The sequence below is a fragment of the Dicentrarchus labrax genome, unplaced genomic scaffold, assembly GCF_905237075.1.
Source record: "Dicentrarchus labrax unplaced genomic scaffold, dlabrax2021, whole genome shotgun sequence".
Taxonomy (NCBI): Eukaryota; Metazoa; Chordata; class Actinopteri; family Moronidae; genus Dicentrarchus; species Dicentrarchus labrax.
This window is the reverse complement of record NW_026136990.1, coordinates 8,448-28,869: the sequence shown is the minus strand read 5'-3', so window position 1 is coordinate 28,869 and position 20,422 is coordinate 8,448. Positions and strand designations below refer to the sequence as shown.

The 20,422-nt window shown below is 43.0% G+C and overlaps 1 long non-coding RNA gene across 1 annotated transcript; it reads left to right on the top strand.

Moving 5' to 3' along the window:
* LOC127361001 (uncharacterized) lies at positions 1–1,607 on the top strand. Its single transcript, XR_007884006.1, has 3 exons — positions 1–19; positions 261–331; positions 554–1,607. It is a non-coding gene; the product is annotated as an uncharacterized LOC127361001 (long non-coding RNA).
* Positions 1,608–20,422: the final 18,815 nt, after the last annotated feature.

The following is a 20,422-nucleotide window of genomic DNA, read 5'->3' as shown; positions in this document are numbered from 1 at the left end:
GCCTGTAGCGGTCACGCCGGTAGGAAACCACCGTCCAGTCCTCTTCCCTGTTCTCACCACGCATTCTGGGCCGTGGGAAAATAAAAAGGGGTAGGAAAAAAAAAATGAAAAATAAAAAAAATGAGAATATTTAAATTGAGGATTTGAACAAGCTTTAAACGACGTTTCGGTCTAAAGATAGACCTTCTTCAGGTTAGCTTGTTCTGTGGTTGTAAAAGTGTTGTAGAGTGAGTGTTCTCTGTCTCTATTCTTCCATGTAGTGTGCTCGAGCTGTGAGAAGCAAGTGGGACTGAGGAGTGGGCAGGCTGGGTATTTATAGACAAGAGGGGGGGTGAGTGGGGGGCCAGGGGTTGCCAGCTGCAAGTCGTCACGTGTTTATTCCAACTGTCAAATCCCCTGTTGTCCCCCTCCCCGTGAAAAGTCCCTTTAGAAAATTAATATTACCAATATTCCACTAATTATGCCCCTATAAATGGGTTATTACCATGTAATACATAAATAAATAAATAAATAAAGACCCTTGAAATTTGTTTGTCCTTTTTTTCCTTTTCAGATGAGTGTGTGGGCCCCTTGCAAACCCAGGGAGTGTCTATGGAGGATTTGCAGGTGATTTTTAGATAGTTTTTTTCTCTTTTTCCAGGTAAGTATTATATTTTTTCCGGGTAGGTATAAGGTGAGTATTAGGTAGTTGTTTTTTCCTTTTCAGGTAAGTATTGTGTTTTTTCAGGTAGGAATTATTATGTTATTAACCATCATTTCCCTTTTTGTGTTATCCCTCAGTTTCCAATTTACCTGTCCATTTATTTTTGTCATGTCTCCTTTTTTCCTCCTTTCTCTCTTTAAATCCAATTGATATGGCAGGGGTTAGGTGTGGCTTAGTTTAGCCTGGTAGGGGTTTAGGAGTATTTGGGGTTAAGGTTAGGTGTCCTGGGGGGTGGTTAGGGTTAGGGATTCAGTTCAGGTAGTGGTTAGGGTTAGGGGTTAAGGTCAGGGTCAGGGGTCAATAAGAGGTAGGAGCCTCAGCTGCCTCCTCATGTGCTACGTTGCTCCCTTGCTCGTTAAAGATTATGGACAAATAGAACAGTGAAAACTTGTCAAATTAAAATAGTACATCTCCAATTAATGGTTCAAAGGTCAACTCATGGTGGGTGGCAGACCCTCTCCAAAGAGCAGGAGGCGCTGGCCGGTTAGGATAGAGAAAGTGGATGAGTCTCGGCACCGCGCAGCGGTGTCGAGGCTCCATGCACGGGCCATCCTGCTCCAGATCAGGAAAGCTCTTATTTGAGGTTGAGGCCTTTGGGGTGTAATGTTTCTAATTTTCTTATCCATGTCCTTTCAGCTCGGGTTCTCTGTGTGGCGTTCCAGCTGGGGTCCATCTGGATGATCGTGGCCCGGACAGACGACCATCCATGGGCCAGAAAATGGCTGACCAGAGGCGTGTGGGTTTCCCTCCGCCTCTGGATGTTGTAGCGGTGTTGGGTGAACCGCTGTAAGAGCGTGTTTCTGGTCTCGCCCACATACTGTAGGCCGCACATGAGACATGAAATAAGATACACGCAATTTTTGGAGTGTGGATTTCCACATGCCATAGTCTTATGGACTGTTTTATTGACATGGCTGTGGATCCAGGTGGCATGTTTGAAAAATTGGCCATAGCCTCTGGGTTTTGAGGTCGATAGGGGCTTAATTTTGGCTGTCACCAGATAGTCCTGGAGGTTTTTGTTTTTCCTATAGGCTGCTATGAACCTGTGGTTATTTAGGAGTCCTGGATCAATGATTTTTTGTTGAAAATTTTCCTTGATTTTTTAGGGTTAGGTGTTTGGTGGGTTAGGTTATGGAACTGAGTCCTCCCCCCTCGCAGGACGAGGGTGAGGGGGTGCACGGTCCGTCCCCCAGTCCGCTCTCGCTCCTGGGTGATTCCCATAGTATGGTTTGTTTGTTTGCTCATGGGAGCGCCCCTGTCGTCTTCCTCTTCTGACCAATTGCCAGTCTCCATCACTCTGAGAAAACATGTTATTTTTATTTTTTTATTTTTTATACTGATTTGTCTAATTTTGATCAATTTAAAGTCAACACTTCTTTTAATACACCACTCCCAAGGTTTGATGGGTCAATTAGGCGGTGTATTTAAATAATTATAAGTGAGATATGTATAATGATGATTTTAATATTTATTTAATGGACTATTTAATCTAATTTATTTAAATGAAAAAAGAGAGAAAGAAGAGAGAAAAGCTTTCCTAAGAAAGCAGATGAGGAGAGAAGAAAGAAAGAAGAAAAAAAATTCTAAAAATAAAATAAAATGAAAAAACTTTTTAAATTTTGTAAAAGGATTCTCTAATTAGCGTGTGCCTGTGTGCAACGTTTCGACCGCGTGGGTCTTCTTCAGGCGCAGGCACACTTAACAGGTTCGTGAGGCAAAATAAGTTAGGGTTAGGGGTTAGGGTTAGGGTTAGGGTTAGGGTTAGGGTTAGGATATTGGGACTGAGTCCGCCCCCTCCTGTAACGAGGGTTTGGAGATGCGCGGTCCATCACCCAGTACGCTCTCTTTCCTGCGTAGGCCGTATTGTTTGTGTACTGTCTTTGCTCCCGAGAGCGGCCCTGACGTCTGCCATGTCTGACTGTATGCCAGTCTTCATCATTATTGTATCCCATGATCCTCTATGAGTGATCCAATTTTCTGATGGACAGTTAAGCGGTGTATTTAAATAATAATCCTCCTTATACACCACACTGTGGCCCTCTGATGGGCTCTTGACGAGCGGTGTATTTAATTAATTATAGTTTGTATATATTTATTGCTAAACTAATGTATTTATATAATAAGCTCAACAAAAAAAAATCAAAATCCAAAACCAAAAGTGAAACTTAAAGAGAGACAAAAAGTGTCTTAAGCCTAAAAGTAAATTTTAATATTTAAAGGATTTTCCTAATTAGTGTGTGCCTGTGCGCAACGTTTCGACCTTTGCGGTCTTCTTCAGGCGAAGGCACACTTTGTAAAATTTGAAAGTTCTTAGAGTGAGAGGTATCTTTTGCATGTGACTGGCAGAGCTGTTGTCTGTACCGTAGTCAGAGCAGGAGTGAGCCTGTGTGTCTCCTTTCCTCCTTTTATACCCTCCTCCGAACTGCTGATTGGAAGTTCGTGTTACCAAAATAAAAGCACTTTTTGATTGTGTGTTAGTTGGACAGATTTGTTTTTGCTTTTTAATAAATCTAATTAGTATTTTACTTTATGAATTGTTTGTCTATGTTAGGGGTTAAATATAAATTATTAATTTTGAAGATAAGTGTTATTTATTAAGTATTTTACTGTCAAATCATGAATTAAGTTGTCTATTTATTCTAAATATGGGCTGGACCTATTTTAAACTATTATGAGTGTAATTTAACCTAAGATTTTGTCTATGTATTTATTAAGTTTATATGATTAATATTTATAACTATTTATCAGTGTAAAGTCTTTTTAAACTAATTTTAATACTAAATGACTAAAAAAACTATTTATAATTTGTGTTTTGTGTCCAGACTGACAACTATACTAAGCAGGCCTGTCCTTAGGGGCCAGAGGCTCTGCCTTTAATTTTTATTGTGAGCGGTCAAAGGTCACAGGCCAGCTTAGGGGTGAGAGTCTTAGGTTTAGGCAAGGGGGGGAAGGTTAGGGTTAGAGAAAGGCACAGGAGAGGTTAGGGTTAGAGAAAGGCACAGGAGAGGTTAGGGTTGACTATACACACCACGAATAAACACAAACATGGCAGACACAGAGACAAGGGAGAAAAACAGACATTAGGATCAAACATGGAGGGGAGAGAAACAGGAAAAAGAGAGGAAAACTACAAAAGGACGCCATTCCTGGGCCTCCAACCCTCACTTAAAGTTGTAAATACTTAATTTAACCTCTAGTTATATTTTATATTCAAGCCAGATGGTTCTATAGTGTTTAAAGAATGAATCCATCTTCTTTCCTCTTTCCTTCTGTCCATATTTGTCCATGATGCATTGTGCTGCAGTCCTGACACTCGTGCCGCTGGCCAGCCGTGCAGCAGGAAGTGACGTACCAGTGGTGTTCCTGTTTCCTTTTTATTCAATATGTTATACTTATGCTGCCACATTCTGGTTCTGATCGAGTTCCTTGTCTCTCCAACATACTGTATTTTACATATTGAACAATAGATGACGTACACACAATTGCTAGTTATTGGGCTAAAGCCCTGTGGGATCTCAAAAATCATCCTATTTGATTTACAACGTATGTATTTAAGCTGTGAGAAGTACGGTGGAGCAGGCCGTGCTCTAGTCTGTGTAATAGGTTTTAATTGAGCACGTACTAGCAGATCCATAAGACTTTTATTCCTGCGATATGCGGAAATGATTTTGTGATTCTGCAGTAGGCCTGTGTCCTCCATGAAGGTTTTGTAGTTGTTTTTGAATGTTCTATTTAAACCTGTACTTATTGTTGAAAAGTTTGTGACCAGTGGAATCATGTCTTTAGTGTCTCTCGGTTTTTGAGTTTGAAAAGTACGAAGACAATATCTCAGGAAGCTCCTAGAATATCCCCTGTCCCGAAGGGCCTTAAAAAGGGTGTTCACTGCTACACGGAATTCCTCTTCCTGCGTGCAGATTCTGTAAAACCTTAGCAACTGTGACTTCACAATGCCTTTAAATGTATGTCGTGGATGAAAGCTGTTTTTGAATAATAAGGCGTGTGTGTCAGTGGTCTTAAAATAAACTTTAATGTCCAGTGTTTGGGTCAGTTCGTACGAGGGTCCTATGTAAACAGTTGTGTCAAGAAAGTCGATAGTCCTTTTGTCAACTACGTGTTTTATTTTAATGGATGGGTCATGGTTATTTAAGGTGTCAACAAACTTTTCAAACTCTTCTATGGAATTGGTCCATACTCCCCACACATCATCCAAGTACCTCAAGTAGTGGAATGGCTTAATGCTACATAATGCTAGTACTTCTTCTTCCCAGTTCGCCATAAATATATTGGCGTATGCTGGCGCAAATCTCTTTCCCATTGCGGTTCCTTTGATCTGTAAGAAGTATTCGCCATTGAACTCAAAATCATTTTTAGTTAGATTTATTTCCAGTAGCTGCAGTAACTCCCTGTCAGGCCTCAAATCATCCGGATATTTGTTGAATGCCTTTTGGACCGCCTGCAATCCTGCAGGTATATCAATATTTGTATATAGACTTTCTACATCCATAGTAAACAACAACGAATTAGGTGGAATTTTTAGTCCTTTTACAATTTCAATGAAATGATATGTGTCTTTTACATATGCCGGATGCTTTGTGGACAAGGGAGTTAAAAAATGAGTTATAAACTCTGCAGTGTGATATGTTTCACTACTGCAGTCTGAAACTATTGGTCGTCCTGGAGGTACTTGGTATGGAACACTCCATTTTTCTGGAGGTTTGTGGATTTTGGGCAGAATGTAGAATCTCCTTTCTCTGGGAGGGCCTTCCCCTTTTAAATAACGCTTCTGTTTTGCATTAATGTATTTTTTCTTGTATAACCTATTCAAAATTTCGTGTACCAACGGAATTGATTCTGGAAAGATGGGGTCTTTTAATTTTTTGTAATATACACTATCCCGCAATTGGCGTTGGACCTCGGTGATGTACTGTTCCCTGCTTAGGATGACAATAGCGCTGCCCTTGTCAGCGGGCTTGATGACTATCTGCTTGTTATGCATAAGTTCTCTTAATGCTGTTACTTCCTCCTGTGATAAGTTTGCGTCTTCTTTATGCCACTTATAATCATGTTTGAAATTATCGTAATCTTTGTCAATCAATGAGTGTAATTCTTTAGGCAAATCAGACATAGGAGGAGTCCAGTTAGATGGAAATGTGAATGGCGTTGGCCTACTTTGTGCTGTGTTTTTAAAGAAAATTCCTAATTTAAGCTTTCGGTGATAGTTTTGTAGGTCCAGTTCCAATTGTATTTGTTGATTTTTATGTACATCCAGGGTTGGTACAAAGGTTAACCCTCTGTTCAGGAGATTCAGTTGGGCCTCTGTTGGTTTAAACGCTCCGTACAGATTTACCACATTTTGTGATGTCAGCGGCACCCTACTCTTTTCCCCTTCCACTTGTGGACTTAAGGGGTCCTTGAGTTTAAATAGTTGCACCAGTGTCGTAGCATAGATCTGGCTGTTGCCCTGGACCAATGCACTGAGTCACTCTCTGTCTCGAATTCGCTTTCCGACAACAGCGGAATGTATGGCATGTTTTTCTGTATGTGAGCGTTGATCTTTTGGAGACAAAGCTTCTCTGGAGCCGTTAGAGTATGAGAAAAGTTAATGAGGGGGATCCATAACTCAGCGTAAGGAAATTTCTTTTTAGCCATCCTTAATGCTGCCTGCATTTGTTTTATTGCTGTCTCTTTTGCCTTTTGTCCTCGACTGTTGAGACCAAAGGACAAAACCACCTTCTCCACACAAACCAACGTGGACGCTTTAGATAGAATGGACTCTGCGTGTCTGAAATTGGCTCCTGGATAACTCTCCACCTGCAAATCCGAGAGCGTATGGCCCGGAATGCGTGAAAGGTTGGAATCCCCAATTACGAGCCACTTCTTCCACACAGTAAGGTTCCAATCTGTCATCTTTCTATCTGTGTTAATGTGTCTTTTAACTCTGTACAGGTGCTGCTTTGGAGTAGAAGTGTTGACCTGGCCCGAGCTAAGTTGCTCTTCCCGTTGCTCGGACGTGTTCGACCGATCCGTGGCATCCTGCTCACCTGGAGAACCCAACTCAGGCTCTGTGGGCCTAGGTATTGGTGTCAGGCTGGGAGTCTCGTCTGCCACGTTAGTCGAACCGTCCGTCAACAGTGAATCAACCGCTCGTGTAACCCTTGGTGGTACTTTAGGCGTTCTAACAGGCAAAACTTGTGCTACTACTTCAATTGCACACGCTGCATTGTTTTCTGTCACAACACATGGGTTTCGGCTTTCAAATGTCCTACGTGATCTCTGTGGCCTAGGCACTTCCCTCTGTGGGGTCTGCAGAGCGGGAAACTGAGCGCCATCTTGGCTCTGTCTCTCTTTCTCTATTTCCTCCGTTTGTGCACGTAGAACAGAGTCTCCCCCTGTTTCATTTGTTTGTGTGTTCTGTGGAGTTTTGTGTTTCTCCGTTGTCTCAGTCTGTGGTTGTGTATGTCGTGGCGGTGGTGGTGGTGGTGTTTGTTGTTGTGTTGGTACCGTTCGGTCTGTCTGCTCTTGTCCCCGGTCTCTGTCTCGGTCTTTGTCTGGGTCCTGTCTTGGACTTTCTTTCCTTCCTGTGTCCTGTGTCCCGTCTCCCAGTGAGGAAACGAGAGCTTTTGCGTGGTCTATGACCTCCTGGCTTAAATGTGGAAGGTTTTTCATGTGCCCACTTTGCCGCTACATTGAAGGCATCTGTCCACTCTGTAACATGATCGCTCTTAAGATCTGTTAAGAGTTGGTCCAGAACTGCCTTGTAATGTTCTTGCAGGATTTGCATAGTGGTGTGGCCCCAATTCTGAGCATTCCCCACAATTAAGTCAGCCGTGTCTGCATTTGGACAAGCCGGCTTGATCATATTGGCCAAGTTGTACACCATTCTGGTGATCATCTTAGGAGCCGGTTTTTCCTGTTCTATGGCTACATTCTGGTAGTGGTGCACTGTTTTGATGATTTTATGTAACTGTCGAACCAGCCGCCCAAACTTTGGGTCTGTTGGTGCTGTGTTTTGATCTCTGGATGTAACAGCAACCCCCCTCTGGTGCTTGGTGACATTTCTCTGTTGGAACACTGTGTTAGCATTCCCTGATTGTGTTTTGTGGTGGCCATGTTTAACCACGTCAGCATATGAACGACCTCTGGGGTCATGTGGAGGCCTAGCAGGATACGAGCGGCCTTGAGGAGGCACTGGCCGGTTAGGATATTGGGACTGAGTCCGCCCCTCCTGTAACGAGGGTTTGGAGATGCGCGGTCCATCACCCAGTACGCTCTCTTTCCTGCGTAGGCCGTATTGTTTGTGTACTGTCTTTGCTCCCGAGAGCGGCCCTGACGTCTGCCATGTCTGACTGTATGCCAGTCTTCATCATTATTGTATCCCATGATCCTCTATGAGTGATCCAATTTTCTGATGGACAGTTAAGCGGTGTATTTAAATAATAATCCTCCTTATACACCACACTGTGGCCCTCTGATGGGCTCTTGACGAGCGGTGTATTTAATTAATTATAGTTTGTATATATTTATTGCTAAACTAATGTATTTATATAATAAGCTCAACAAAAAAAATCAAAATCCAAAACCAAAAGTGAAACTTAAAGAGAGACAAAAAGTGTCTTAAGCCTAAAAGTAAATTTTAATATTTAAAGGATTTTCCTAATTAGTGTGTGCCTGTGCGCAACGTTTCGACCTTTGCGGTCTTCTTCAGGCGAAGGCACACTTTGTAAAATTTGAAAGTTCTTAGAGTGAGAGGTATCTTTTGCATGTGACTGGCAGAGCTGTTGTCTGTACCGTAGTCAGAGCAGGAGTGAGCCTGTGTGTCTCCTTTCCTCCTTTTATACCCTCCTCCGAACTGCTGATTGGAAGTTCGTGTTACCAAAATAAAAGCACTTTTTGATTGTGTGTTAGTTGGACAGATTTGTTTTTGCTTTTTAATAAATCTAATTAGTATTTTACTTTATGAATTGTTTGTCTATGTTAGGGGTTAAATATAAATTATTAATTTTGAAGATAAGTGTTATTTATTAAGTATTTTACTGTCAAATCATGAATTAAGTTGTCTATTTATTCTAAATATGGGCTGGACCTATTTTAAACTATTATGAGTGTAATTTAACCTAAGATTTTGTCTATGTATTTATTAAGTTTATATGATTAATATTTATAACTATTTATCAGTGTAAAGTCTTTTTAAACTAATTTTAATACTAAATGACTAAAAAAACTATTTATAATTTGTGTTTTGTGTCCAGACTGACAACTATACTAAGCAGGCCTGTCCTTAGGGGCCAGAGGCTCTGCCTTTAATTTTTATTGTGAGCGGTCAAAGGTCACAGGCCAGCTTAGGGGTGAGAGTCTTAGGTTTAGGCAAGGGGGGGAAGGTTAGGGTTAGAGAAAGGCACAGGAGAGGTTAGGGTTAGAGAAAGGCACAGGAGAGGTTAGGGTTGACTATACACACCACGAATAAACACAAACATGGCAGACACAGAGACAAGGGAGAAAAACAGACATTAGGATCAAACATGGAGGGGAGAGAAACAGGAAAAAGAGAGGAAAACTACAAAAGGACGCCATTCCTGGGCCTCCAACCCTCACTTAAAGTTGTAAATACTTAATTTAACCTCTAGTTATATTTTATATTCAAGCCAGATGGTTCTATAGTGTTTAAAGAATGAATCCATCTTCTTTCCTCTTTCCTTCTGTCCATATTTGTCCATGATGCATTGTGCTGCAGTCCTGACACTCGTGCCGCTGGCCAGCCGTGCAGCAGGAAGTGACGTACCAGTGGTGTTCCTGTTTCCTTTTTATTCAATATGTTATACTTATGCTGCCACATTCTGGTTCTGATCGAGTTCCTTGTCTCTCCAACATACTGTATTTTACATATTGAACAATAGATGACGTACACACAATTGCTAGTTATTGGGCTAAAGCCCTGTGGGATCTCAAAAATCATCCTATTTGATTTACAACGTATGTATTTAAGCTGTGAGAAGTACGGTGGAGCAGGCCGTGCTCTAGTCTGTGTAATAGGTTTTAATTGAGCACGTACTAGCAGATCCATAAGACTTTTATTCCTGCGATATGCGGAAATGATTTTGTGATTCTGCAGTAGGCCTGTGTCCTCCATGAAGGTTTTGTAGTTGTTTTTGAATGTTCTATTTAAACCTGTACTTATTGTTGAAAAGTTTGTGACCAGTGGAATCATGTCTTTAGTGTCTCTCGGTTTTTGAGTTTGAAAAGTACGAAGACAATATCTCAGGAAGCTCCTAGAATATCCCCTGTCCCGAAGGGCCTTAAAAGGGTGTTCACTGCTACACGGAATTCCTCTTCCTGCGTGCAGATTCTGTAAAACCTTAGCAACTGTGACTTCACAATGCCTTTAAATGTATGTCGTGGATGAAAGCTGTTTTTGAATAATAAGGCGTGTGTGTCAGTGGTCTTAAAATAAACTTTAATGTCCAGTGTTTGGGTCAGTTCGTACGAGGGTCCTATGTAAACAGTTGTGTCAAGAAAGTCGATAGTCCTTTTGTCAACTACGTGTTTTATTTTAATGGATGGGTCATGGTTAGGGTTAGGGGTTAGGGTTAGGGTTAGGGTTAGGGTTAGGGTTAAGGGTTAGGGTTAGGGTTAGGGTTAGGGTTAGGTTTTTAGAAAAGATTTTTAGAATTCAACTAGTTAGTTGAAGGAAGGCACGGGCACGCAGCCACTTAAGTGTTTAGTCCCTTTCTCCTTTTATGTTTCAATTACACCTAATTGGTGTATGTTTTTTTCTGGTCCAGGTTACCATTGCTGGTATCCTGGGCCTTTTAGTGTTTTCTTTGCTCCCTCTTATTTCTTTTAGCCTCTATAATTCTGATTTGAGAAGGGACAGTGGTTTTATTTTGTTGTTTTTGTGTTTTTGTTTTTTTGTTTTTGTTATTGTTGGACCAGAGTTGGATCACCACCACAAGTGCCAAAACAATAAGTGCCATATCAAAATTATATACAAAAGACATATATAAATCAAAAAGACAAAAACATGCAAAGAAAATACAACATGCAACAAAAAAACCCCTATATAAATGGGATCCTCCTCTGGTCCTCCAAATATCAAACCCATGATTCAGTTATTTTAGTTCTTTGGTTTTTATCTGTTTTGCCTTTTGTTGTTTTTCACTGTCTGAAAAAAGAGGTTTTTTAACTAGACAATGCCCGCCTAGGCTTTTAAAACATGATTCAATCCAAATTACACTCATCACGCGTTTTTAATAAAGTTTTTAGCGTATCTTTGGTGTATATTCTAAATTTCATTTAACCCATGGGGTACAAAAGTTTTTAATCTCTGTATCCATCTTCTCTCAGCAACAAGTCTCTGTCCCTCTGACCAATTCTGTCTCATTTCCAAACCTGATATAAATAAATTAGCAACATCATGATTCCTAAAGTGTGTGTACAACTCTGAAATTTTATCCTCTCGACCAATACAATACAGGTGTTGTTTAAGGCGTTTTGAAAGTTCATTTTGGGTTTGTCCAACATATAGTTTATGACAAACATCGCACTTAATCACATACACCAAATTCTTAGATTTCAGGTCCAGTTGGTGGACAATAGGAGAACCTATACCTGAATGTCTGTTTAAAATGTATTTGATTGGCCGAAAGTGTTTTTCAGAGCTGTTAGTTGTTTTCTTGTTTTTGAGCGATGCATGGACCAAAAGATCCTTCAGATTTTTATTCCTCCTAAAAGCCGAGATAATTTTGAAGTCCATCAGCGGTTCAGCAACATTTTGTAGTCTTGTGAAGTTCGTTTTAATCAATGTGTTCAATCTCAGGGATGTGGCAGAGAAAGTGGTAACAAAGGGGATGATTTTTCTTTCCCCCTTGTTCTCCAAAGCCACCCTGTTTTGCACACCTTGCGTTTCTGTTTTGATCAGACGGAGGAAGGATCTACTATAACCCCGGGTTCTGAGTACTTTAAAGAGTGTTCTTGTTGCCTTTTCAGCGTCCTCTACTCTCGTACATATCCTGTTAAATCGTATCAATTGTGATTTCACAATTCCCCGAAAAGTATGACGAGGGTGATAGCTGTCTTTATGCAAAAGAGCATGCGTATCTGTTGGCTTGAAGAACACTCTTGTACCCAGTTTCCATTCCTCCGTCTGATCTCTGATAAAAAACACCTGCGTGTCCAGAAACGCCAGCTTTTCTGGTTGAAGATCGAACTTGACTGTAATGGTGCTGTGGTGGTTATTTAAAATGCTGATGAACTCCAAAAATTCTGACTCTGAGTAAGACCAAATCCCAAAAATATCATCTAGATATCTGAGGTAAATCAAGGGCAATTTTGGGCACTTGGGAAAGACAGTTTGCTCCCAGCTCGCCATGTATATATTAGCGTAGGCTGGGGCAAACTTCTTTCCCATTGCTGTTCCATGTACCTGCAGATATATCTTCTCGTCAAACTCAAAGTCATTTTTAGTCAGGCTCAATTCCAAGAGCTGGAGGAGCAAATCATCCGGCCTTTTCTGGTCCGGGTATTTGTTGAAGGTCTCTCTGACCGTTTTCAGACCCATTTGTGTGTTGATGTTAGTGTACAAAGAGTCAATGTCCACAGAGAAGAGCACTGAACCAGGAGGAATCCTCATCATTTTGATCTTATTGATGAATTCATATGTATCCTTGATGTAACTTGGATGTTGTTGTGACAAGGGATTAAGATAGTGATCTATGTACTCTGATACTGCATATGACTCACTCCCACAGTCTGACACAATCGGGCGCCCAGAGGGGATTTGATGTGGGACAGGCCACGTCTCTGGATCCTTATGGATCTTTGGGAGAAGATAGAATTTACGTGGTCGAGGTGTATCTGGTCCAAATAAGTAATTTCTTTGTTTGGCCGTGATGTATTTTCCCTCATATAATCTTGTCACCAATTCTCTAATCTCCCTCTGGGTTTCCTGCTGTAATGTGTGAGAAAGTGGTTGATAATGCAGAGTGTTATTCAATTGTCTCTGAGCCTCCAGTAGATACTGGGTCCTGTCTAAAATCACTATCTTTGATCCCTTGTCAGCTGGTTTTATCACTATATCCTGGTTCTGTTTGAGTTTGTTCAGTGCTCTTCTCTGTGGACATGACAAATTGTCTTTTTCCTCTGCTATGCTCAGTCTCTCAAGGCCCCGGCCATCCTCCTCCACTAGCCCCTGGATGGGTTCCGGCAGGGAAGTCCAATGCGGTTCCCATCCAGAGGAGCTCCTAAATGGATCCGGGGTCGAGTCTGTAGCATAGTCGAAATGGTGTAACAATTTAAGGGTCCTATGATAACGGTGTAAGTCTCGCTTTAAATCATCCCTATCCACTTCCAGTGGGGTCGGGATGAAAAACAGTCCTTTCTCCAACAGTTCTTTTTCCGTCTCGCTCAATGTAAAAAGGAGTGATAAATTTAAAATGTTTGATTGTATGTTTTCAACATCGGGGTGAGTGATCTCGGTGCCCCCGACGCTAGTTTAGTTGTTCCATCCAAGTTTTTAGAATGTTTTTAGCAGTTTCCGATGTCCAATGAACTGGGTCATGTGAGTGGACTTTAAAAACACTATCATCAAGCAAATCAAGTGTTCTGTATGTTTTTCTGATGTGGCTGTTCATTTCCCCAATGAGTGTTTGCACTGTGCGTGGGAGTTGTTTAGAGAGATGTATCTGAGGATAGATGATTTGGGCATTTGGAAAACTTTTCCGTGCCATTGCCATTAGTTGTTGTAGCTGTTTTTTCATCGTCTCCATCAGATTTTGTCTCAAACAATTATTTAATCCCACTGACAATATCACTCGTTGGGTCTTGGTGCAAGGATTCAACTTATTCAAGACTCCCCTGAGGTGGTGGATCTGGGCCCCGGGAAAGCTGTCAATTTGGACCGATGGGTAACCGTGTTTAGGGATCCTGGAAAGGTTGGAGTCCCCCAATATCACCACCGGCTCATTCACCTTCAACACCCATTTCTTGATCTTCTGGGGGGTACTGGGATGGCGGGTCGGTCCCCGTCTTTGGCTCTCCAACGTCTCATCCAAAACCAAATTCCCCCCAGGGGACGGGGAACCGGCACGACAGTCATCCACATCAGGGCGGGGCTCCAACCCTTCCACCATCCCAGTCACTGGCCCAACAGCACCCTCAAGGTCCCCAACCTCCTCAGGGGAGTCCAAGATCCTGCCCGACATTGGAACTACCACATTGCTAAAATAAGTGTCTCCTCCCTCTTCAGCCAAAAAACTCTCCGTCAATTCTCCCTGTTCTTCGCCCTCCAAATTGCTCTCATGTATCTCAGCCACTATGATCCTGCCAGTCCGCCTGTTCTGATCAGGTCCCTCCGGGGCACCCCCCCCAACTAGGTTAGGGTAAGGAGAGGAGCTCCGGGACCCGCTGGAAACTATGGGAAGAACTGGACTAAGGCGTCCCCCTGGAACATTCTCTCCACCCATGTTAGGTTTAGGGGGGAGGCCCCGGGGTCGGCCAAGGCACGTCACAGATCCAGGGCCAGAGTTCACCTGAACAGAGGCTGGGCCCAGAGATCGTCTTGGCTTGGGAGTTGGGCCAGATCCAGAGGGCCGGTCAGAACCAGGGGTCCAAGGATGGAGTTGGTTAGGGTTAGAACGTGGGGACTGGGCAGGTGTTAGATTGGAGGAGAAGCTAATATTGGGCCCCGGGGAGCCACCCAAAAGGCTGTTAGGGAGGGGGACCGTCGCCGACACGGAGGGCGCACGTGGGTTCTTGGTGGTGCAGCAGCTCTGGTGGAGAGCCTCACATGTTGAGGACTCAAAAATCCCCATCTGACCATCACCTCCCCTTTCGCGCCCCCGGGTCGGCCACTCCCCCTCCCTCCCAGCCAAAGGCCCCGGGGCCCCAACAAACAGGCTGTTAGGGAGTAGCGGTTCCAAATTAGAGGAGGGGCTCCCATTGGGCCCCGGGGATACACCCAATCGGCTGTCAGGGAGGGGGACCGTCGCCGACACGGAGGGCGCACGTGGGTTCTTGGTGGTGCAGCAGCTCTGGTGGAGAGCCTCACATGTTGAGGACTCAAAAATCCCCATCTGACCATCACCTCCCCTTTCGCGCCCCTGGGTCGGCCACTCCCCCTCCCTTTCAGCCAAAGGCCCCGGGGCCCCAATACGTGAGCCGTTAGGGAGTGGGGGCCAATCCCCCTCTCCAACAAGGCCCAGACAATCCTCCACCATCTCCTCTCCCAGCGGGGTCCGTGATGTTGTTTTTATCAGTTCTGTGAAGTTTATTATTGATGTGGTCTTCAGTCGATGCTTGTATCTAATTTTCCCATAAGCAATTGCTTTTTCCATTGCAGTTTGGTCAAAAGCAGGCAGTTTTCCCATTCCACCCGCTATGACTTCATCATAATGGTTTTTTAGAATTAGCATGTTCGTCTGCATCCACTGTTCAGTGTTTAGCTTCACTTTCTGACTGGTTTCCTCGCTGGGAGAGGAGGGTTTGATAAAAGTTGTCAATTTGTCCGCTTGTCTGGACATCCCCACCGGGAGCTCACCACTCTGTTGAAACCGTTCTACTACTGCTGCATGGTGAACAGCCTGTAATATTTTAAAATATAGCTTCTCTGGTTTTAACATCAGATCTGGGTTTGTTTGAGGAGGATCGGAATTGCCCGCTCTCTGTGCACGGGGCCATCCCCTGCGGCCGTACCCTCTTCTTACTCCCCTTGACATCTCTTAGATGGGACAACGTATACTTTGTAGATGTTTTTTTATATATTTTTTGTTTTTTTGTTGGAATCAAGATAAAGAAACAATTTTCAAAACTGGTTTGTGATTTCTTATTTCTAATTAATCCTTATAATTTTCAAAAAGGAGTAATTTCTGACACCACTGCACTAAGTCACTTTAGCACACATTCTAAAAGAAAGAAAGAAGGGAATGGGAAACTAAAGACAATGGAGATTTTCTGAATCCCACAAGATCACTGCCTTCCCCACACAACACAGCAAATCCACTCTCAAAATTCTATGCTAGTCCAGCTAATGCTAGAGGCTACTAAGCTGTAGCTCGCATAAATCACACGGCAAAGCGTTTTTATTTAAGGGGTCAGGATTTCTCCACTGAAGTGTTTTTTAGTTCCCTTATTGTCCTTCAGTAAAAAAAGTGCTATAGTGCTTCTTATATTTTGTGCAAAAGGATGTTTATCTCCCACAGAAAAGGATTAAATGATTCTAAAAGACATAGGACTTTGTCCTTAAAATATCCACAGTTAAAATATCACAAACAAAATAAAAAATCAAAAAGATCTCCTAACGTTTCGCCAAGACATGGCTTCTTCAGAGGAGTAGTAGAAATGAGACAGATTGGACACTCTATATAGAGGGAGCACTCAATGAAAGGGGGCGGGGACCAATCCCCAGCAGGTGATTCCATTTTCAGACAAGTCACCTGTTTCTGATTGGTCCAGAGCACTCTCTATAAAGGGCCTTCAGACTCACTGATAGTGTTTTGCCAAATTTTGTGGGAAAAAGAGAGCATTTAGGAGAGGGCACTGCGGCACTGGCAGGCTAGGTTTTTAGAAAAGATTTTTAGAATTCAACTAGTTAGTTGAAGGAAGGCACGGGCACGCAGCCACTTAAGTGTTTAGTCCCTTTCTCCTTTTATGTTTCAATTACACCTAATTGGTGTATGTTTTTTTCTGGTCCAGGTTACCATTGCTGGTATCCTGGGCCTTTTAGTGTTTTCTTTGCTCCCTCTTATTTCTTTTAGCCTCTATAATTCTGATTTGAGAAGGGACAGTGGTTTTATTTTGTTGTTTTTGTGTTTTTGTTTTTTTGTGTTTTTGTTATTGTTGGACCAGAGTTGGATCACCACCACAAGTGCCAAAACAATAAGTGCCATATCAAAATTATATACAAAAGACATATATAAATCAAAAAGACAAAAACATGCAAAGAAAATACAACATGCAACAAAAAAACCCCTATATAAATGGGATCCTCCTCTGGTCCTCCAAATATCAAACCCATGATTCAGTTATTTTAGTTCTTTGGTTTTTATCTGTTTTGCCTTTTGTTGTTTTTCACTGTCTGAAAAAAGAGGTTTTTTAACCAGACAATGCCCGCCTAGGCTTTTAAAACATGATTCAATCCAAATTACACTCATCACGCGTTTTTAATAAAGTTTTTAGCGTATCTTTGGTGTATATTCTAAATTTCATTTAACCCATGGGGTACAAAAGTTTTTAATCTCTGTATCCATCTTCTCTCAGCAACAAGTCTCTGTCCCTCTGACCAATTCTGTCTCATTTCCAAACCTGATATAAATAAATTAGCAACATCATGATTCCTAAAGTGTGTGTACAACTCTGAAATTTTATCCTCTCGACCAATACAATACAGGTGTTGTTTAAGGCGTTTTGAAAGTTCATTTTGGGTTTGTCCAACATATAGTTTATGACAAACATCGCACTTAATCACATACACCAAATTCTTAGATTTCAGGTCCAGTTGGTGGACAATAGGAGAACCTATACCTGAATGTCTGTTTAAAATGTATTTGATTGGCCGAAAGTGTTTTTCAGAGCTGTTAGTTGTTTTCTTGTTTTTGAGCGATGCATGGACCAAAAGATCCTTCAGATTTTTATTCCTCCTAAAAGCCGAGATAATTTTGAAGTCCATCAGCGGTTCAGCAACATTTTGTAGTCTTGTGAAGTTCGTTTTAATCAATGTGTTCAATCTCAGGGATGTGGCAGAGAAAGTGGTAACAAAGGGGATGATTTTTCTTTCCCCCTTGTTCTCCAAAGCCACCCTGTTTTGCACACCTTGCGTTTCTGTTTTGATCAGACGGAGGAAGGATCTACTATAACCCCGGGTTCTGAGTACTTTAAAGAGTGTTCTTGTTGCCTTTTCAGCGTCCTCTACTCTCGTACATATCCTGTTAAATCGTATCAATTGTGATTTCACAATTCCCCGAAAAGTATGACGAGGGTGATAGCTGTCTTTATGCAAAAGAGCATGCGTATCTGTTGGCTTGAAGAACACTCTTGTACCCAGTTTCCATTCCTCCGTCTGATCTCTGATAAAAAACACCTGCGTGTCCAGAAACGCCAGCTTTTCTGGTTGAAGATCGAACTTGACTGTAATGGTGCTGTGGTGGTTATTTAAAATGCTGATGAACTCCAAAAATTCTGACTCTGAGTAAGACCAAATCCCAAAAATATCATCTAGATATCTGAGGTAAATCAAGGGCAATTTTGGGCACTTGGGAAAGACAGTTTGCTCCCAGCTCGCCATGTATATATTAGCGTAGGCTGGGGCAAACTTCTTTCCCATTGCTGTTCCATGTACCTGCAGATATATCTTCTCGTCAAACTCAAAGTCATTTTTAGTCAGGCTCAATTCCAAGAGCTGGAGGAGCAAATCATCCGGCCTTTTCTGGTCCGGGTATTTGTTGAAGGTCTCTCTGACCGTTTTCAGACCCATTTGTGTGTTGATGTTAGTGTACAAAGAGTCAATGTCCACAGAGAAGAGCACTGAACCAGGAGGAATCCTCATCATTTTGATCTTATTGATGAATTCATATGTATCCTTGATGTAACTTGGATGTTGTTGTGACAAGGGATTAAGATAGTGATCTATGTACTCTGATACTGCATATGACTCACTCCCACAGTCTGACACAATCGGGCGCCCAGAGGGGATTTGATGTGGGACAGGCCACGTCTCTGGATCCTTATGGATCTTTGGGAGAAGATAGAATTTACGTGGTCGAGGTGTATCTGGTCCAAATAAGTAATTTCTTTGTTTGGCCGTGATGTATTTTCCCTCATATAATCTTGTCACCAATTCTCTAATCTCCCTCTGGGTTTCCTGCTGTAATGTGTGAGAAAGTGGTTGATAATGCAGAGTGTTATTCAATTGTCTCTGAGCCTCCAGTAGATACTGGGTCCTGTCTAAAATCACTATCTTTGATCCCTTGTCAGCTGGTTTTATCACTATATCCTGGTTCTGTTTGAGTTTGTTCAGTGCTCTTCTCTGTGGACATGACAAATTGTCTTTTTCCTCTGCTATGCTCAGTCTCTCAAGGCCCCGGCCATCCTCCTCCACTAGCCCCTGGATGGGTTCCGGCAGGGAAGTCCAATGCGGTTCCCATCCAGAGGAGCTCCTAAATGGATCCGGGGTCGAGTCTGTAGCATAGTCGAAATGGTGTAACAATTTAAGGGTCCTATGATAACGGTGTAAGTCTCGCTTTAAATCATCCCTATCCACTTCCAGTGGGGTCGGGATGAAAAACAGTCCTTTCTCCAACAGTTCTTTTTCCGTCTCGCTCAATGTAAAAAGGAGTGATAAATTTAAAATGTTTGATTGTATGTTTTCAACATCGGGGGTGAGTGATCTCGGTGCCCCGACGCTAGTTTAGTTGTTCCATCCAAGTTTTTAGAATGTTTTTAGCAGTTTCCGATGTCCAATGAACTGGGTCATGTGAGTGGACTTTAAAAACACTATCATCCAGCAAATCAAGTGTTCTGTATGTTTTTCTGATGTGGCTGTTCATTTCCCCAATGAGTGTTTGCACTGTGCGTGGGAGTTGTTTAGAGAGATGTATCTGAGGATAGATGATTTGGGCATTTGGAAAACTTTTCCGTGCCATTGCCATTAGTTGTTGTAGCTGTTTTTTCATCGTCTCCATCAGATTTTGTCTCAAACAATTATTTAATCCCACTGACAATATCACTCGTTGGGTCTTGGTGCAAGGATTCAACTTATTCAAGACTCCCCTGAGGTGGTGGATCTGGGCCCCGGGAAAGCTGTCAATTTGGACCGATGGGTAACCGTGTTTAGGGATCCTGGAAAGGTTGGAGTCCCCCAATATCACCACCGGCTCATTCACCTTCAACACCCATTTCTTGATCTTCTGGGGGTACTGGGATGGCGGGTCGGTCCCCGTCTTTGGCTCTCCAACGTCTCATCCAAAACCAAATTCCCCCCAGGGGACGGGGAACCGGCACGACAGTCATCCACATCAGGGCGGGGCTCCAACCCTTCCACCATCCCAGTCACTGGCCCAACAGCACCCTCAAGGTCCCCAACCTCCTCAGGGGAGTCCAAGATCCTGCCCGACATTGGAACTACCACATTGCTAAAATAAGTGTCTCCTCCCTCTTCAGCCAAAAAACTCTCCGTCAATTCTCCCTGTTCTTCGCCCTCCAAATTGCTCTCATGTATCTCAGCCACTATGATCCTGCCAGTCCGCCTGTTCTGATCAGGTCCCTCCGGGGCACCCCCCCAACTAGGTTAGGGTAAGGAGAGGAGCTCCGGGACCCGCTGGAAACTATGGGAAGAACTGGACTAAGGCGTCCCCCCTGGAACATTCTCTCCACCCATGTTAGGTTTAGGGGGAGGCCCCGGGGTCGGCCAAGGCACGTCACAGATCCAGGGCCAGAGTTCACCTGAACAGAGGCTGGGCCCAGAGATCGTCTTGGCTTGGGAGTTGGGCCAGATCCAGAGGGCCGGTCAGAACCAGGGGTCCAAGGATGGAGTTGGTTAGGGTTAGAACGTGGGGACTGGGCAGGTGTTAGATTGGAGGAGAAGCTAATATTGGGTTAGGGTTAGGGTTAGGGTTAGGGTTAGGGTAGGGTTAGGGTTAGGGTTAGGGTTAGGGTTAGGGTTAGGGTTAGGTTATGGAACTGAGTCCTCCCCCTCGCAGGACGAGGGTGAGGGGGTGCACGGTCCGTCCCCCA